Below are 16,297 nucleotides of genomic sequence, written 5' to 3'. Positions count from 1 at the left end.
ATGGCAACCCACTCCAGTATTCTTGCCTGGAGAATCTCATGGACAGAGGAACCTGGCCGGCTACAGTCCATGGGGTCCAAAGAGTGGAACATGACTTAATGTCTGAAACAACAACAGCAAAAACCCATTTTATTTAGAAACCTGTCTAGTGCAGTTTGAGACAGCACCGCTGTATTCAAATATTTTATTTCTTCAGCAAATAAATGACCCTAAGAGGGATAAATAAGGTCTACCAATAGTCTTATGTTTATCAAGGTCAAGTTTGTCACCAAATAACTTTTGACACTAAACTTTTTAAAAAATGTGTGACTTTTACAACTTTTTGATTTTTGGAATTACCCTAAGGAATTAGAGTAGCTGAAACTTTCCCAGGCATGGGATTTCTCCTTGGCACTTGCTTGTTTCTGAACAACAGACTCACAATTTTAAATACCTGCAGTGTATTTCCTTGGAAATATTTTGGCCATGACTCAGGTCCAACATGGCAGAGAGCTCCCTGATGCTACTTTCAGGGGCCTCCTCTGCTTTCTCTTGAATATTCGTATTTTAGACACCCTGGAGTCACTTTGGCTCCTCCCTCCAAACAGTGATCCCAGCTGTCATTTCTTTCTCAAAATATCTGCCAGCCCTTCTTTCTATCGTCATCACTGCTGTCCTTGTTCTCAAGTCAGCATCTCTTTCCTGGGTGACAGTGTTCTTCCCTCCCTTCAGCCCGCCCCGACATTCAAAGTGCTGGAAGAGTGATTTTCCCTAAACACAAGACCCGCCCCCCTCCCCCCCCCCCCACTAAAAACCCTCAGTTGTAACCCACTTGCTGCAGAATTAAGTCCAAGTCCCTTAGAACAGGTTCTTTCTTCTGTTTTGGTCACCTACTACTTTTGTACTCCCAAGTCCTCGCGGCCCACTTACACCAACCTTTCTCAAGTTCTTACCTTGCCTTTGCTCTTCCCTGTCCTTTTCCAGTCTGGAAATCCTTAAAACCACCCACCCACCCCCAAGAAGTCTTCTCAGGTGTTCCAAATTCAAAAGAACCCCTCCTCCTGCCCTCCTGAGGACGCTGCTCCTGCTCCTGTGGTGGGAACCGCCCCATCTTGCCATGCACTGAAAGCACAGTCAGCCAGAATCGTGTGTGCGCTAAGCACATGCCTGGTTCCTGGACCCTCATCACACAGAGCCAATAGAGCAGAGGAGTGCTCCCCACTGAGTCCAGACGTGGCCATGAAATCGTCTCAGAGGGAAGCCATAGCAACGACGTAGGTTTGAGACGAAACTTTGCTAACCCAGAGTGGTATTACTATTTTGCAACAAATCATGTCTTTTCCTAAGTTGTAAGCTGTTAGAAATGCTAGTGTCACATTTTTGTTGCTACATCCCAGAGCCCATGTTTTGCAGAGTTCTGACTCAGTAGTGAATACTGCTGAGTGAACACAGAAATCGATGAATCAGTGAATGAGATAGCACTCTTGAATGCAACAGTTCCAATTTTCAGGGTAGCCAAGGATTATAAGTGGTTCCTAAGTCTCTATGGGACTTCCCTCGTAGCTCAGATGGTAAAGAATCTGCCTGCAATGCAGGAGACCTGGGTTTGATCCTTGGGTCAGGAAGATCCCCTGGAGAAGCAAATGGCTACCCACTCCAGTATTCTCACCTGGAGAACAGGCACTGAAAACTGAAAAAAAAAAAAAAAATGTTTCACTTGTATGTATTAATATTTTTCAAATGTGGATATGTGCTGTTGATTTAATAAATGATGACTCTATAAGCATTTTTGAGTTTTGGGGTTTCATAAAGCTGGTGGGGCACATGTATTAGATATTATAGGATATGTGTGTGCATGCAGTCATCAGTCGTGTCTGACTCTTTGTGACCCCATGGACTGTAGCTTGCCAGGCTCCTCTGTCCATGGGATTCTCCAGGTGGGAAGACTAGGGTGGGTTGCCATATCCTTCTCCAGGGGATCTTCCCAACACAGGGAGCGAACCCTCATCTCCTGAGTCCCCTGCATTGGCAGGTGGGTTCTTTACTGCTGCGCCACCAGGGAAGCCCCATTACAGGATACGCTGTACAAGACACTCACCTTTTGCCGTTTAGATCCACTCGCCGCCCTCGCACCCCTCCGGGTGCTGGCGGCTCACTTTCTGGTCTGCCTCAGTGAGCTCTCTTGCCTTTGACTTTAGGTAGGCTGCGATCAGGGCTTCCCTGGTGGTTCAGAGGAGAAAGCATCTGCCTGCGATGCAGGAGACCTGGGGTTCAGTCCCTGGGTTGGGAAGATGCCCTGGAGAAGGAAATGGCAATCCACTCCAGTATTCTTGCCTGGAGAATCCCATGGAGAGAGGAGCCTGGTGGCTACAGTCCATGGGGTCGCAAAGAGTTGGACACGACTGAGCGACTTCACACACAAACAGGGTGCGATCAGAGAGGCGCCAGCAGATCTCGAGTTCAGTTCAGTTCAGTCACTTAGTCGTGCCTGACTTTTTGTGGCCCCATGAACCGCAGCACACCAGCCCTCCCTGTCCATCACCAACTGTCGGGGTCTACCCAAACCCATGTCCATTGAGTCGAGGGAGAGGGGAGAACCAGGGTGAATGTATTTCCCAGGCTCTTCTCTGCGGTTCGGCTGCCGGCCAGAACGCTTGACTGTGATCTCCCCTGCTCTCTCCCTGGATTCCTGAACTCTGCCTCTGTCTGGCCCTTCACACCTGGGGCGGTACCAGAGCCTGCTTCATCACATAATCCCTCCCTCCTGCCCTCATGCATCTCTGCTGGTCCTTCACCCACCCACACACTGTTACAGACAGTCCTTTATCAAACTCTGCTCATCCACCGGGGCTGAGTACCCCAGATCCTGCCTGATAAGCAGCCCCACGAGATCTGGGCGGTGCCCTGTGAGCAGAAGCAGCAGCAAGTCCACAGGCGTGTGCGAGGACTCCTCCACGAGGGAGAAGGACACAAGATAAAGTCCCGTCAGATCAGATGCTCTGTCACCAGCTAAGTCCAGGTCTCAACAGGGTTTTACACTCAAAATGAGTTACGGAAAAGCTTCCAGACCTGAGGGCTTTTTGGATTTCGGAATGACAGATACGGGATTGTGGAACTAGTAGAGTCTGGATTGTGGACCGAGCAGTCACGTGTTTGACTTGCTGGAACCACTGGGCTGGGGATGACTGCACAAGAATGTGACCATTGATTTGCCCTTGGAGCGACCAGGGACCCTGGGAAAGATTCTCTATCTGGGAACTGGGTTGATATATTGCCCTTGTGGTAGACAGCGGCCATTCAGCACACAGGAGCAGCATTTCCAGTTTACTTAGACTAGGGACCACAGTAGAGGGAAAATGCTTGTTTGCTACACAACCCATTTCAGTATTCTTGCCTGGGAAATCCCATGGACAGAGGAGCCTGGTGGACTATGGTTCATGGGGTGTTAGAGTCGCACACGACTGAGCATGCATGCGTGCATACACATATATATAATATATATAGTTTACTAACTGCTCTTAGAATTCACTGTTTCATGCTGCCTTGTAAATCTGTCAGTGGAATCACATGTATGAGGCATTAGAGGGCAGTGACATACGTGATCTACAGTTGCACAAAGAGTCTGCACTTTCCAGATACACAGAGGTGGAAGGTTGGTCGACCAAAGAGGGTCAGACAGAGTTGAGTCTGAGTCTGAATTATGGATTTGCTACTCACTCTCTGTGTTAATTTTTCCCTGTTTAAATTTCTTAATTTGAAAAGCAAGGAATCTCCTCCAAGAGTTAACAGACAGTCAGATACATGAAACAGCATCTGCCAAACACCAATCCTGCCTGGTACTGAGCTTGTCCCAAATGCTCAGCAGATGTGGGGTCCCTTCTCTCTCCTACCCCATCCCAGCTCAGCCTTTCTAGAAGCATCATTTGTGTTCTACCTTCAAGACTAAACAGCCTCCTCTTCAGAATTCCAAAGGTATTTCATAACCTATACTGAGGGATGAGTCAGATTTAATTCACATTAATAAAGCTTATCTGGAAAATCCTCACGAACTCTGGGTGCCAAGTATGTGACAGGGCAGTAAGATTATGAAGCATGTACGTAGCCCTACATAGCCGACCTCACCAGGAAGGGCAATAACACAGGGCCTTTATGCAGGAGCTCATCATGGACAAAAGGAAAGTGTCTCTTGTGGCTGCTTATCTGGCAAAACTGCTGCTGGGATGGTCGTTTAGCACCAGAACAGGAAGACAGCTGTGGCTACAGGAGTCCCTGCAATGCTGACTGCTGGTCTCCCGGCAAGAGGGTCTGAGGTTTCAGAGCCAACAGAGCTGTACTGCCGGAAACGAAGGCACAGTTCTTACCTACCTAGAGACACATGCTACTTCTGTCAAAACTCCATCTTACACACACATTCACCACTTCCTGAAAATCCTCTAGAAAAATTGGATAAAAGTAGGAGGATTTAATGCAAAATAATGGAAATCAGTCCTGAATATTCATTGGAAGGCCTGATGCTAAAGCTGCAACTCCAATACTCTGGCCACCTGATGCGAAGAACTGACTCACTGGAAAAGACCCTGATGCTGGGAAGGATTGAAGGCAGCAGAAGGGGATGACAGAGGATGAGATGGTTGGATGGCATCACCGACTCAATGGACATGAGTTTGAGCAAGCTCTGAGAGTTGGTGATGGACAGGGAAGCCTGGTGTGCTGCAATCCATGGGGTCACAAAGAGTTGGACACGACTGAGCAACTGAACTGAACTGAATGCAAAATTTCATTTATGTAAAGAGAAAATACTTAAATGAAACAAGTATTTTAGAAGTATTTGAAAGTAATGAGTAATCCTTTGTCACTAAGTCAGCTGATAATTCTTGAATTTCTTACCCTGAAATGTTTTTTAAAACTTATTGGCACTAATTATACAGATTTATTTTCTGAATGCTCTCAAAAGGACACACAATTTTTAGATTACTCTGAATTTCCTATTGTTTTCTTAGCATCTATTTTTAAAAAGACATCAGGACCTATTTTCCTTCAGCAACTGTTCTGTATTCTCTGATCAGTTTTGTGATCACATGAAGCAGACTGTGTCACTAAGAGAGCCTGTCAGCCAGGCCAAGACTTGTGTTATTTATGGGATGGACATAACTGAGCCGCTGGGAATGACTTAACTGAGTGGCTTAAGTGACTTCTACAAATAAACTGAATCATTATTGATTGGAAATGAATCACTACTAATAGAGCCAGGCAGGGTGGGAGAAGCGAAAAGACATGAAGCTTTGGTCTAAAAAGATTTGCACTATGAAATATTTTCCACAGCACCATGTTTTGCAATTATACAAAGGCTTTATTTATCTATCCATCCATCTATCCATCCATCCATCGTAAGAACCTACAACCTCATTGGTACCTACAATACTAAGCACTAAGAATATAAAAATGATGAAGAATTTGAAAGCACAGTCCCTGCAGGGGGTAGAGTGGGGCTTGAAGAAGTAGGTCTTCACAGAACCCAGAGGAGGGAGGTAATGCTAGAGATGGGTCTTAAAAGATAAATAACTGGTCAGCTCAGGAGTAGGTGACTGGAGTTGCAGGGGATGAGAAGAAGGGTAATTCCAGAGAGAGAGATTAGACTGAAAAAAAAGCACAGAGAAAAGAAACAAGTTGGCACATTCAGGGAAAAGTGTTAGTTGCTCAGTCCTGTCCACCTCTTTGGACCTTGTTGACTGTAGCCTACCAGGCTCCTCTGTCCATGGGATTCTCCAGGAGAGAATACTCAAATGGGTTGCCATGCCCTTCTCCAGGGGATCTTCCCGACCCAGGGATCGAATCTGGGTTTCCTTCGTTTCAAGCAGATTCTTTACCACCTGAGCCATCAGGGAAGCCTGCTTTAGTTTAGCTTTGCTGGAGAATAAAGAGTAAAGGAGAGAATGCTAGAGATGAAGCTGAATACAGTGGCCAGGCCCTGGGGGAATCTGAATGCCCAGTGAGGAGTTCAGACGGGAAATCCATGGCAGGTTCTTAACGGGTAGAGTCAGGATGTATTAATACTTGTGCTTGTAGATGGTCCTTCCTGGCTTCTCCATAGTGTGTTCTTCTCTCAGCTGTCCTGGGCTACGTCTCCTGTGCTTTTTGGCCTCCTTTAGAGAAGAGTATACACTGTGGTCTGGGAAAGAAGGAAGCCGATTATATCTGTCCAGATGCTAAGCTCCAAACAGTATTCTAAGTCCAAGAAGCATTTTAAACAGCTGTTGAGAAGTTTAGTTTAATACTAAACTGTGTAAGTGCCTCAGAGGGGAAGCTGAGGAAAGACTCCATCTGCCACTAGCTCATCCTTACAGGTAAGTTACCTGCCTCATGGGCTTCCCTTATGGCTCAGCTGGTAAAGAATCCGCCTGCAGTGCGGAAGATCTGGGTTCAATCCCTGGGTTGGGAAGATCCCCTGGAGAAGGGAAAGGTTACCCACTCTAGTATTCTGGCCTGGAGATTTCCATGGACTGTGTAATCCCTGGGGTCGCAAAGAGTCGGACACAACTGAGTGACTTTCACTTTCACTTTCCCTAACTCGTTAGCAGGCACCGTGGGCAGTACAGACCACCCAATCTGGAAAGTGATGGAGTAAAGATACTAGGCTGCACTGAGCTGGTGACAGACGAGCACAACAGTGAGACGCTTGGGGAGAGATGTGGCCTGCGGGACTACCAACAGGGAGGCAAGATTTATTACAAGAGTTCTCTGGTTGCAAACCACAAAAACATTTGATTCTGAAACAAGGAAGAATGTTTTAGAACGGTCGTGGGAATGTCACAGGATTATGACGGTCAAGCTAAAGAACAAGACTTGGGGCAGGAATGAGAACACAGACTTGCCTCAGTCGGTGTTTCTTGTAAAATGAACCGATTTTAACCTTTCTCCCATCCTGGCTTCCTTCTTCTCAGAATACGGAGTTTCAGAATATTGCATCAGATTGCCTTAGGCTGCACACTTACCTTCAGGAAGCATGGAAATGAGGGGGTGGGGTCTTAGTCCCTGAGGTTAACAAACAAATGGACCTGTGATTTTGTGATGAGAACAGGAAGGTCCAAATTCATATCGATGAGTCCATCCTCAAATAGGTCTCAGACTACATCGTTCATTAAGACTTACATGACCTGAAGTGAGCCACTTGGGTCTGGAGAAGAATCGTTGAAAGTGTAATCTTAATTACAAGATTTGAATTGTAGGTTTGAATTACAAGGTTTGAAGCAAAGCAGACATGCCAGTAAACCCTATTTTTTCCATTTAGTGCCATAGGACTAGGAGCCTGTATTTAATCTCTTTGGTATCTGATTTTTCTTATCTGTAAAATGAGATGACAATATTCCACACACAGGGTTGTTGGCCAGGATTTAGAGAGGATATCGTGCAGAATCACTGCACACATCATGTTCAATAAACATACGCTCCTTTTATTATACACTGATTCCAAGACGGTCCTTTGAAACTGAGCAGGCATAGGCAGAGAGCAAGAAATTGATGTTTATTAGCTGAAACGTTATTCAGTGATGTCCCTAGTTATTATTACCATCTAGTTCAGAAAACTCATAGACAGCCCACTGCCTTGGCATCACTAGGCCAGAATCCTGGCATGGTCTCCAAAGAGGAAGTCTTGACTCACAACACTGGCATCCTGGATTGGTCACTTCTGGTTGAGTTCTCAGAAGCCTGCTAGCAGACTTAGTACAGCATCTGGCACAAAGTAGGCTCAAACGGCTACTTAATGAATAAGATGCCCTTGTCTATTCCATCCTCACTTTCTATACAGCAAATATAAGAAGAAATTACAGGGCTGCTACCTTCCTGTGCCTTTCTCAGAAAAGTAGGGAAACTACAAAGTCATATGAGAGCGGTTCAATGGCCACAAAAATAGAGACTTAAAGGCTGTGTAACGTATGCACCTACAGTTGTGGGATACAGCCCTGTTAGAATGCCTTTGAAAAAAGGAGGGTCAGGCTGAATTAAGTAATAGCTGTAGTAATGAAAGTTGTGTTGGAAGGAGAGGACAGTGCTGATCTCTGCCCTGGCATCTGCTGGCCATGAAACAATATGGATACATAATATTTATTCATCTTTCTTCTTGATCCTGGGAACCACTCTAAGTGTCTTCACATAGGAACTCTCCTCAGGCCCTGGGTTTGGATGGGGCACACGTGGTTCCTCAGTGTGTGTCACATGACACAGGCCTGGGGGCGGGACAGGAGTAGGATCAAAGCTGGGTCACTCCCCTGGGACCTCTGCCAGATCTTCGAAACAAGAATTTTTCCATTCTCTGTGAGGATAATACAGCCCTGAAGCTTCACACAGCCCTCTTGCTTCCACAAATCTGATCTGGTCTATCCTCAAGCCAAGGAGAAGCAAAGATCCTGGGGAAGGTTTTGAACCTCTTTTCTAAGGCACGTCTGAAGCAAATGCTGCCGCCTTTTCTTTTGCAGCTTCAGCTAGCGTGAGCTGGGCTCTTATTACTTGCAACCACAGGATAATGACAACAGCCGGCATTCAAAGGGTATTCAGCAGGTTCCACGTGTTGCGCTAGGATCTGGACTCACTCAGTACTTACAATAACCCCATGTGGCGGCACCACTGTTGTCTTCTCCTCTTTGCAGAGGGAAATGGGAGTCCAGGGAGGTGACCTTATCTAAGGTCACAGACCTAGAAAGAGATGTACTGAGGATTCAACCTGGATCTAGGAACTTAGCAACACCACCATGCTGCCTCTTAAGTGCCCAGACAAACACTGTGAACTTGCTCCAGGAATGCACCACCTCTACGCCTCCAACATGAGGAGGAAATATACAACATTTTCTCAGAGTGGGCTCTCAGTAAGCAGTAATGATTGCAGTATTTATAATTATCCACTACTTCATCCATTTCCATCTTTCCATCCATTCCTTCATGAGTGGTGTTTGGTGAGTGGGAGTAAATAAGTTCATGTTTATAAACAGCTTTGAGAACTGGGGATAAAAGTTGGGTTCTAAGAATCATGGGGCTTCCCGGGTGGCACTGGTGGTAAAGAACCCACCTGCCAATGCAGGAGACATAAGAGACATGGGTTCTATCCGTGGATCGGGAAGATCCCCTGGAGGAGGGCATGGCAAACCACTCCCAGGGATTGCCTGGGAAATCCCATGGACAGAAGGGCCTGGTGGGCTACAATCCATGGGGTCACAAAAAGTCAGGCAGGACTGAAATGACTTAGCATGCAGCACACAAGAATCATGAGGGTCTGGCTCCCTAAAAACAAGTAACAGTTTTGTTCATTGCTACAGAGGAAGAATGGAACATCAGTTTGGACCTGATGACTTGATTGTATCCGTCCATATTGCCATCACATGTAGAAATAAATGGTCACTTGAAGCTTGGCTATTTTTAAAAATTCTCTCAAAGTGACTGAAAAGAGACTGAAGATGATGAGATACTTGAGAAAGAATTATTATACCCTTAACTGCAGTGCTTCAAAGATCTAGCAACCCTTTGTTCTGAATTCATTTCAACGGTTAATGGTGAAAAGGGGTGTATTTCCTAAAGTAGATGAATTTCTGTTCTCTACGGATCACAAATCTGATCCAAATGAAATACAATTCTGAAAGTAATTTGATGAGTGGCAATTTACCTTCAGGTAACTGCAGGCACTGAGATTCTGCCTCTTTTATGATTTTTCTTCCCTGCAGCTTCCCCGTTCTCATTGGAATCTGTTCTCAGCAGACAAAGGACAAACTAGCCACTGCCCTTTTCTTAGCTGGTTTGCTCCTCCAGGTCCCCCTGGAGAAGAGGACTGTGGTCATTGCTGGGTGGAGTCACCTGGCTCTGGGTTTTGAATGGAAAAGACACCCTAATGTATCTCGCTACATATAAACTAAACATAAGTTTATAAATGTATACCTTTCTTGAGAGGATACATGCCAGATAGCATTCTGGGTTCTGAGGATACAAATATAGTAAAACAACACTATGAAATTTATTCATGTTTTCTTTTCTGTATTTCCTAATATAATGTTCTTCCTATTTAGCCAGAGGTTATAATTGCTTTAGTGTGGATTCTCCGTGGGTGAATCAGGAACACACAGAAGTGCAAGGTGGGCTCAAGGCGAGTGGATGGCCCACAGAGATCAGAATTGTCCTCTTTCCCTTCGATACAAGTCTGGTCTGCAAAGGACCACACTGGAAGAGAGACTGTCCCCAGAGGCGTAGGTTTCAGGGGTTGGACTCTCAAGATAAACAGGACTGAAGGTGCCTGGGGGTCCCCACACAAGCTCCTGTCCTAATTACACCTGAGGAACCCCAGATATTAATAACTGTGGGCCAATCAGTCAATTTCCTTTTAGATACTGAGGCAACTTACTCCGTGCTTACTGAAGCCCCTGGCCCACTTTCTTCCCAATCCGCTTCCGTAATGGGACTGTCTGGATGAGCCAAAAGACGGGCCTGATAATCTATGTGAGCCTACCTCTGCTGACTCCAAAAATCCTGAGTCTGCCATTTGATCCTCAAGACAATGCCTTCCTGTCCTGGGCTCACTCCTACGCAGCATTTCACAATCAGTCTAACTTCAGGGTTTGTGGAGCGCCCCCCTCTCCATCAGTGGAAGGCTTCCCGTGGTGGACATCTCTACTGCAAGGAAAAGACTTTCTCCAAGTTTGCAAATACCTTCAACAACAATCGCATGTGATGCCTCTTCTTAAACTGATGACATTTAACAATCCTAAGATGGACTGATGTAACTGTGGACATAATATGACTTTTCATTTTGATTTTAACTTGGTTTAATTTTGTACTTCCCTGGTGGCTCAGACGATAAAGCGTCTGCCTACAATGTGGGAGACCCGGATTCAATCCCTGGGTCGGGAAGGTCACCTGGAGAAGGAAATGGCAACCCGCTCCAGTATTCTTGCTTGGAAAATCCCATGGGCAGAGGAACTTGGTAGGCTACAGTCCATGGGGTAGCAAAGAGTCGGACACGACTGAGTGACTTCACAATGAGTGTTTAGTTGAGCCACATGCCCCTGTCTTCAAAGCTGTTCTAACAGAGCTGCATCACACACACAACTCTAGGTGTACACATTACACAGCACCCTGTCCTCTGCTTCTGAGGCCCAGCCTCGCTGCTCTCCTTTGACTCTTGGGTTCCCCTACTTCTTAACGGAAGTCACAGTAAGATAACAGCTCTGTGTTGCATTTTACATTTGCAGGTGTAGAAACTGATAAGAGGTTGTTACAGCTGGAAGAGAGAAATGGCTAAAGTTTTGCAGTTCAGACTGTGTCTTGAGATTGGCTCTTGAAGGACATTCCAGATAAGATTAAGCAAGAGAACCAGGCTTCCATGACTAGAACTTGGCACTTGAGTTTCCTAAATCCTAAAAACTCCCTATTAGCCTCAGAAACCAAAGTTCGGGAGACTGAATGTGGAGACTATTAAGTTGCAGACAGTGATGTAAAGAGAAGAGCAGCACTGCTTCCACAGAGGGTGGTCTCCATCATCTCATCTTCAGAGATAGCATAGAAAGAAGAGAATTATACTCAAGAGGGGCTACCCGATAGGCCCCTTCCTGAGTTAAATCCTGGGGTGGAGGGTAGCATGAGCAACAGGCTTGAATACTGGAGGATGGAGAGGCTTCTTTGCCATCCCCACCTGAAAGTGTGGGATGAAGCAGTCCAGACAGAACCCGAGATCACCCACACCTTCCAGAAACCATCGTAGAGGGCACGGCAGAGATCAGTCATCTCCCATGTTCCCCAGCGAGAAGGACTGGCAAGCTCTCAGAGGACTCACTATGGTTGAGATGAAAAGACCTTGTGACAGGGACTTCCCCGCCAGTCCAGTGGTTAAGACTCCACACTTCCCCTGCAGAGCATGAGTGTTTGAGCCCACATGTCACAGAGCCAGAAAAAGAAAAAAGAAAATTTCTTGAACTGAATAAAAATGAAAATGAAAATGAAACATATCAACTTATAAAAGAGAGACCTTGTGGCAGGGGACCTCAGGGTTGACAGACCCATCTAAGGGGTCAAATAGTAGCCACAGGGGACCCCCAAGGCCAGCGAGATCTGAGTCGGAGTGCCAAGGAGCATGGGGACATGTCAGAGCTCATGACACACTGCGAGTGTGGAGAGAGTGACTATGAGGCTCCACCACCAGTGGGGGCAACATAGGCAGCCACCTCGCTCCCCTACCGAAGAGTGAAGTAGATGAGCGATAGTCTGGGAGACAGCACACAGCCCCCTGCACCCAGACACCATCTCAGGATCGAGTAGGGGATGAAAAACCAGGACAGTTTCACCACAGAGAGGAACCATGATGGGAAGCTGCGATGTGAACTGACTGAGCTTCAATTCTGAATTTAGTCATTTCCTAAAAAAGACTTTTAATCTTCTGATTAAAAGTGTCTTTGAAGTGGTAGAGAGCTAAGTTGATTTCAAGGACGGATGTACACTTCTTGTACATCTAACTTGTGACTGTATTTGAAGTATAAAACCTACCGCATGAAGATGAATGAGATAAAATCTCTGCCTCAAGAACCTTATAATCTCTAGGTATGTTATAAAAGGAGGCACTGAAGCCAGGATTTTTCTGCCCTACAATTCTGCCAATGATTGATCTTGAAATTTTATGAATAAATACATTTCATGTTCATAAATTGGTCCTGTGGGGGTTAAAGTGAGAATCAATCAACAAAGCCTAGGGACAGAAGAGCTACTGCTCAACTGCAGAAATACAATGCCAATTGAGGAAAAACAATTAGTAAAGGACAATGTAAGCGATCAATAGGTTGAGGAAAATGCTTTCTGAAAAGAAATAGTAATATGATAAACTAGTCAAGAAATGCAAAGAAGGAACACAAATAAAGTCTATCAGATTTTTAAAAAATATTAAAACCATCACAAACCATTATTCAATCTTACTCCAACAATATTTAAAAATGATAGCTCCAAGGATGGTCTGGTTCACAGTGGTGATTTTCTTGACTCCATAAACCCCACACACTATCAGAAGTGACACAATCCCAGGTACTTTGTATTTTATGTGTTAGGGAGGTGGGCAAGGTTCATATGGTATGTGTACTTGTGTTGCCCAGAAATGCCCCAGCGATGGAGGATCTGTTTTCAGAACAGACAAGAAGGGATTTTCTTCCAAAACACCTTACAGTTAGACACTGAGAAAACCCAGATGCAATGCAAAAGAATGCTCATTCCCCAGTGAAATTCCGGTGCAGAGACACTCCCCACGTGGAGGACCTCGGAAAAGGCTCAAAGAGCTGCAGCCTTGCACACACTCCTAGGGCAGACAAGTCAAGTCTCACAATTCAGGGTAGGGTTTGGGCAAAAAGGCACAAGCAACGGCCTTGCTTTGTACCCAGGACTTTGAAGCAAGAAGCGGACATCTTCAAGACAGAACAGATTTTGAATTGTGGCAACAATTTGGGGCAGCCAACAGAAGATGTGGCTGGAGCCAGCAAAGCCATTCAATCACGAGAGAGAAAGCACTGTCATCAATTTCTTAGCAAAGAAGGAACAGACACCTGTATAAAAACACATTCTGCCTCCTTCAGAGTTACTTTTGCATGTTCTAAATTGTAAGAGGTCTTATTACAGAGCATGCATGGGTTTAGTCATTCTCAACAAACGCTTTTGATGTTGCCAAAAAATCTAAGTTAAATATGCCCCTCTACACGGAGTCTGACTGGTTATTAACGGCGAGATTCTAGTAAAGAGAGGCAGAGACTTTTACTTTTTGATGAGTATGCTAAATGGGCTACCCTTATTTATGCTGCTACAGCTCCTTTTCCCTATCATCTTTCCAGGCTGTACAATCTCGAGGTTTTGACTCTCCTGTGTGTCTCGGCTGGGGGAAGTGATTTCCCCCACACGCTCCTTTCTAAGTCAGCATATGAAGTCCCATTCTCGTGTCCGTGGAGTGCGGGAGCCAACTTGTACCAACGCATAAAAGACGATTATTACATTTTTAGGAATTTCGTGAATCAGTTGTTAGAACTGTTATTAAAATTGAGTTATATAAACTTACAGTTGAATAAATCATAAAAGTAGGAAATACTTTCAAATTATTTTATTATATTTTACTATTTTTTCTGCCTTTGAGGCTATTAACATGTAATGTTCCTGTATAGTGGAAATATAATATAATGATGTGCCACTGACAATCTCTTTCCAGTTCTCCTTTCAGGACATTATGTCTGCTGCTTGAAAGTGGCCTTGATGGGGGGTATTTATACCAAGGGAATCAGCCAACTACTGTCAAAGAGGGCTTGATTATTTTGTTGATTGCCTAAAATTTTAAAGATGAAGGAAAAAGTCTTCATGATATAGTTTAATCCTAAAACTATGCTTAGTATCCATAGCCATTACACTGCAAATAACACAAATAACATGAGGAAATATTCTTCCACCAGATTCAGCAAAGTGACGCACATCATCTACAAAAGAGATGTTCCACTCTGTCTTGTCTCACTGCTGTCTTTCAGGTTAACATAAATGCAAATATCAGTCAACACTCATGTCCAAACTACACTCATTCATCAGTTGTTGCCATAGATCACCAAGAGATACAAGGGCTCAGAAAATTAAAAAGTTAATAAAAGTATTTTATGAGAATCAGTGGCTATATGGAGTTTATAATAAAGGGCACAGGTATATTTATTATCATTTATAAATCACATATAAAATTTACATATAGAACTTATACATTCTTTTCCAGAGAGACAGTCATCAGATATTTATCAGTATATCACTACTTGTGTCTCACTTTCATCTAGGAAAAGTGAATGATAGGTCCAATTTTTATTTTTTTGTTAGTTCTGTTTTTACTCTTAGAGAGGACAGTTATCTGTACTGAGAAATGTCCAATTTTGTATTTCTACCTACTGGCCTTTATTGTTTTTTATGGTGTCAAAAGGAGCTTGCTTTAAGGTCTACTACAAGGAAAGAGAAAGTAATAATTACCTTTCTATTTTCTTTACAATTAAAACTGGCTTTTAAGGATAAATATGGACATAGCACATTATTTGTGCTATTCAAGCTGACCTGAAGCACATTAGTGTGGGCTCTGAAACTATTTTTTATGAGTTTGAAAAAAAATAACAGCCTTTGTATGTATGTACTGCTTTTTAAGAAAATGGTACGTGCAATGCTTAAAGGCAAGGGCCTGAGAGCCAGAATACATGCATTTCAAACCCAAATTTGCAAACTGCCAACTCTATTATCTCTTTAGATAACCTCTCTGATCTTTAGTTTCCCTATCTATGGAATAAACACGAGAGTACAGTCTACTTCATAGGGTTGTGTGGTAATTAGAGGAACTGACGTGTGAAGTCTTCTGACGCAGAGCCCGGCACACAGGTGAAGGTCTGCCCTTTTCATCACCACTACTATTACGGGAATCACAGCTGCAACACGAGGCAGCCAATGCCCTGACCTAGATTCTGAAGTAAACTGTGCAGAAGGTACCTGATCTTACATCGACTCTGGTGCAGAAAAACTGACTTACCTAAGATCACACAACTTTTAGTATTAGAACTCAAAGTAGGTGCCACATCTGATAATCTGTTCTCTTGTTAAGCTAAATGGCTTCTTTCTGAGCTCTACGGTACTTATCTTGACTAGTTAATTAGTCAATTTCCAAGAACTATATTGCTCTTCATGAAAAAGAATGCTTTCATCGAATCACACTGGGATGCTGTACAGCTGCACTGCCCGGTGTGGTAGCCACATGTGACCACTGACCATCTCATGTGTGACGAGATGTTGGAGAAGTGCTCTAAGTATAGAGCACACATCGGATTTTGAAGACTTCATATGAAAATAAAGTGTAAAAGTATCATTAACAATGGTTATACTGGTTAAAAGTTTAAATTAGTAATACAATATTTTTAATACATTGGGTTAAATAAATGATTAAAAATAATTTCACCTGTTTAATTTTACTTAAGGTGGCTTCTATAAAACTTAAAATTATATATGTGCCTCACAAGTATGACCTGTATTATATTTATATTGGACAGTTCTATCTAATATTAATCTTCATGCCTAAATCTGAAAGCTGAAAATACTTTTTAGTTTAATAAGTCAGAAGTGTCCTCTGCCTTCGTTGAGGGCATTATCATCTGCCTGGTCCTCCACACGAGAAATCTAAGAGACGTGTTAACTTCTCCCCTCTTCCTCGAGTCCACATGTAATAATGGTTGACTCGTTCTCAAATCCATGCCAATGTCATCATCCCTTCTACCAGGCTGTCCTCACTATTCTTTATGTGGGCATTATAAGAGTC

The sequence above is a fragment of the Bos indicus genome, chromosome 24 (genome assembly GCF_029378745.1).
Source record: "Bos indicus isolate NIAB-ARS_2022 breed Sahiwal x Tharparkar chromosome 24, NIAB-ARS_B.indTharparkar_mat_pri_1.0, whole genome shotgun sequence".
Taxonomy (NCBI): domain Eukaryota; kingdom Metazoa; phylum Chordata; class Mammalia; order Artiodactyla; family Bovidae; genus Bos; species Bos indicus.
Note: the sequence above shows the minus strand (reverse complement) of the source record.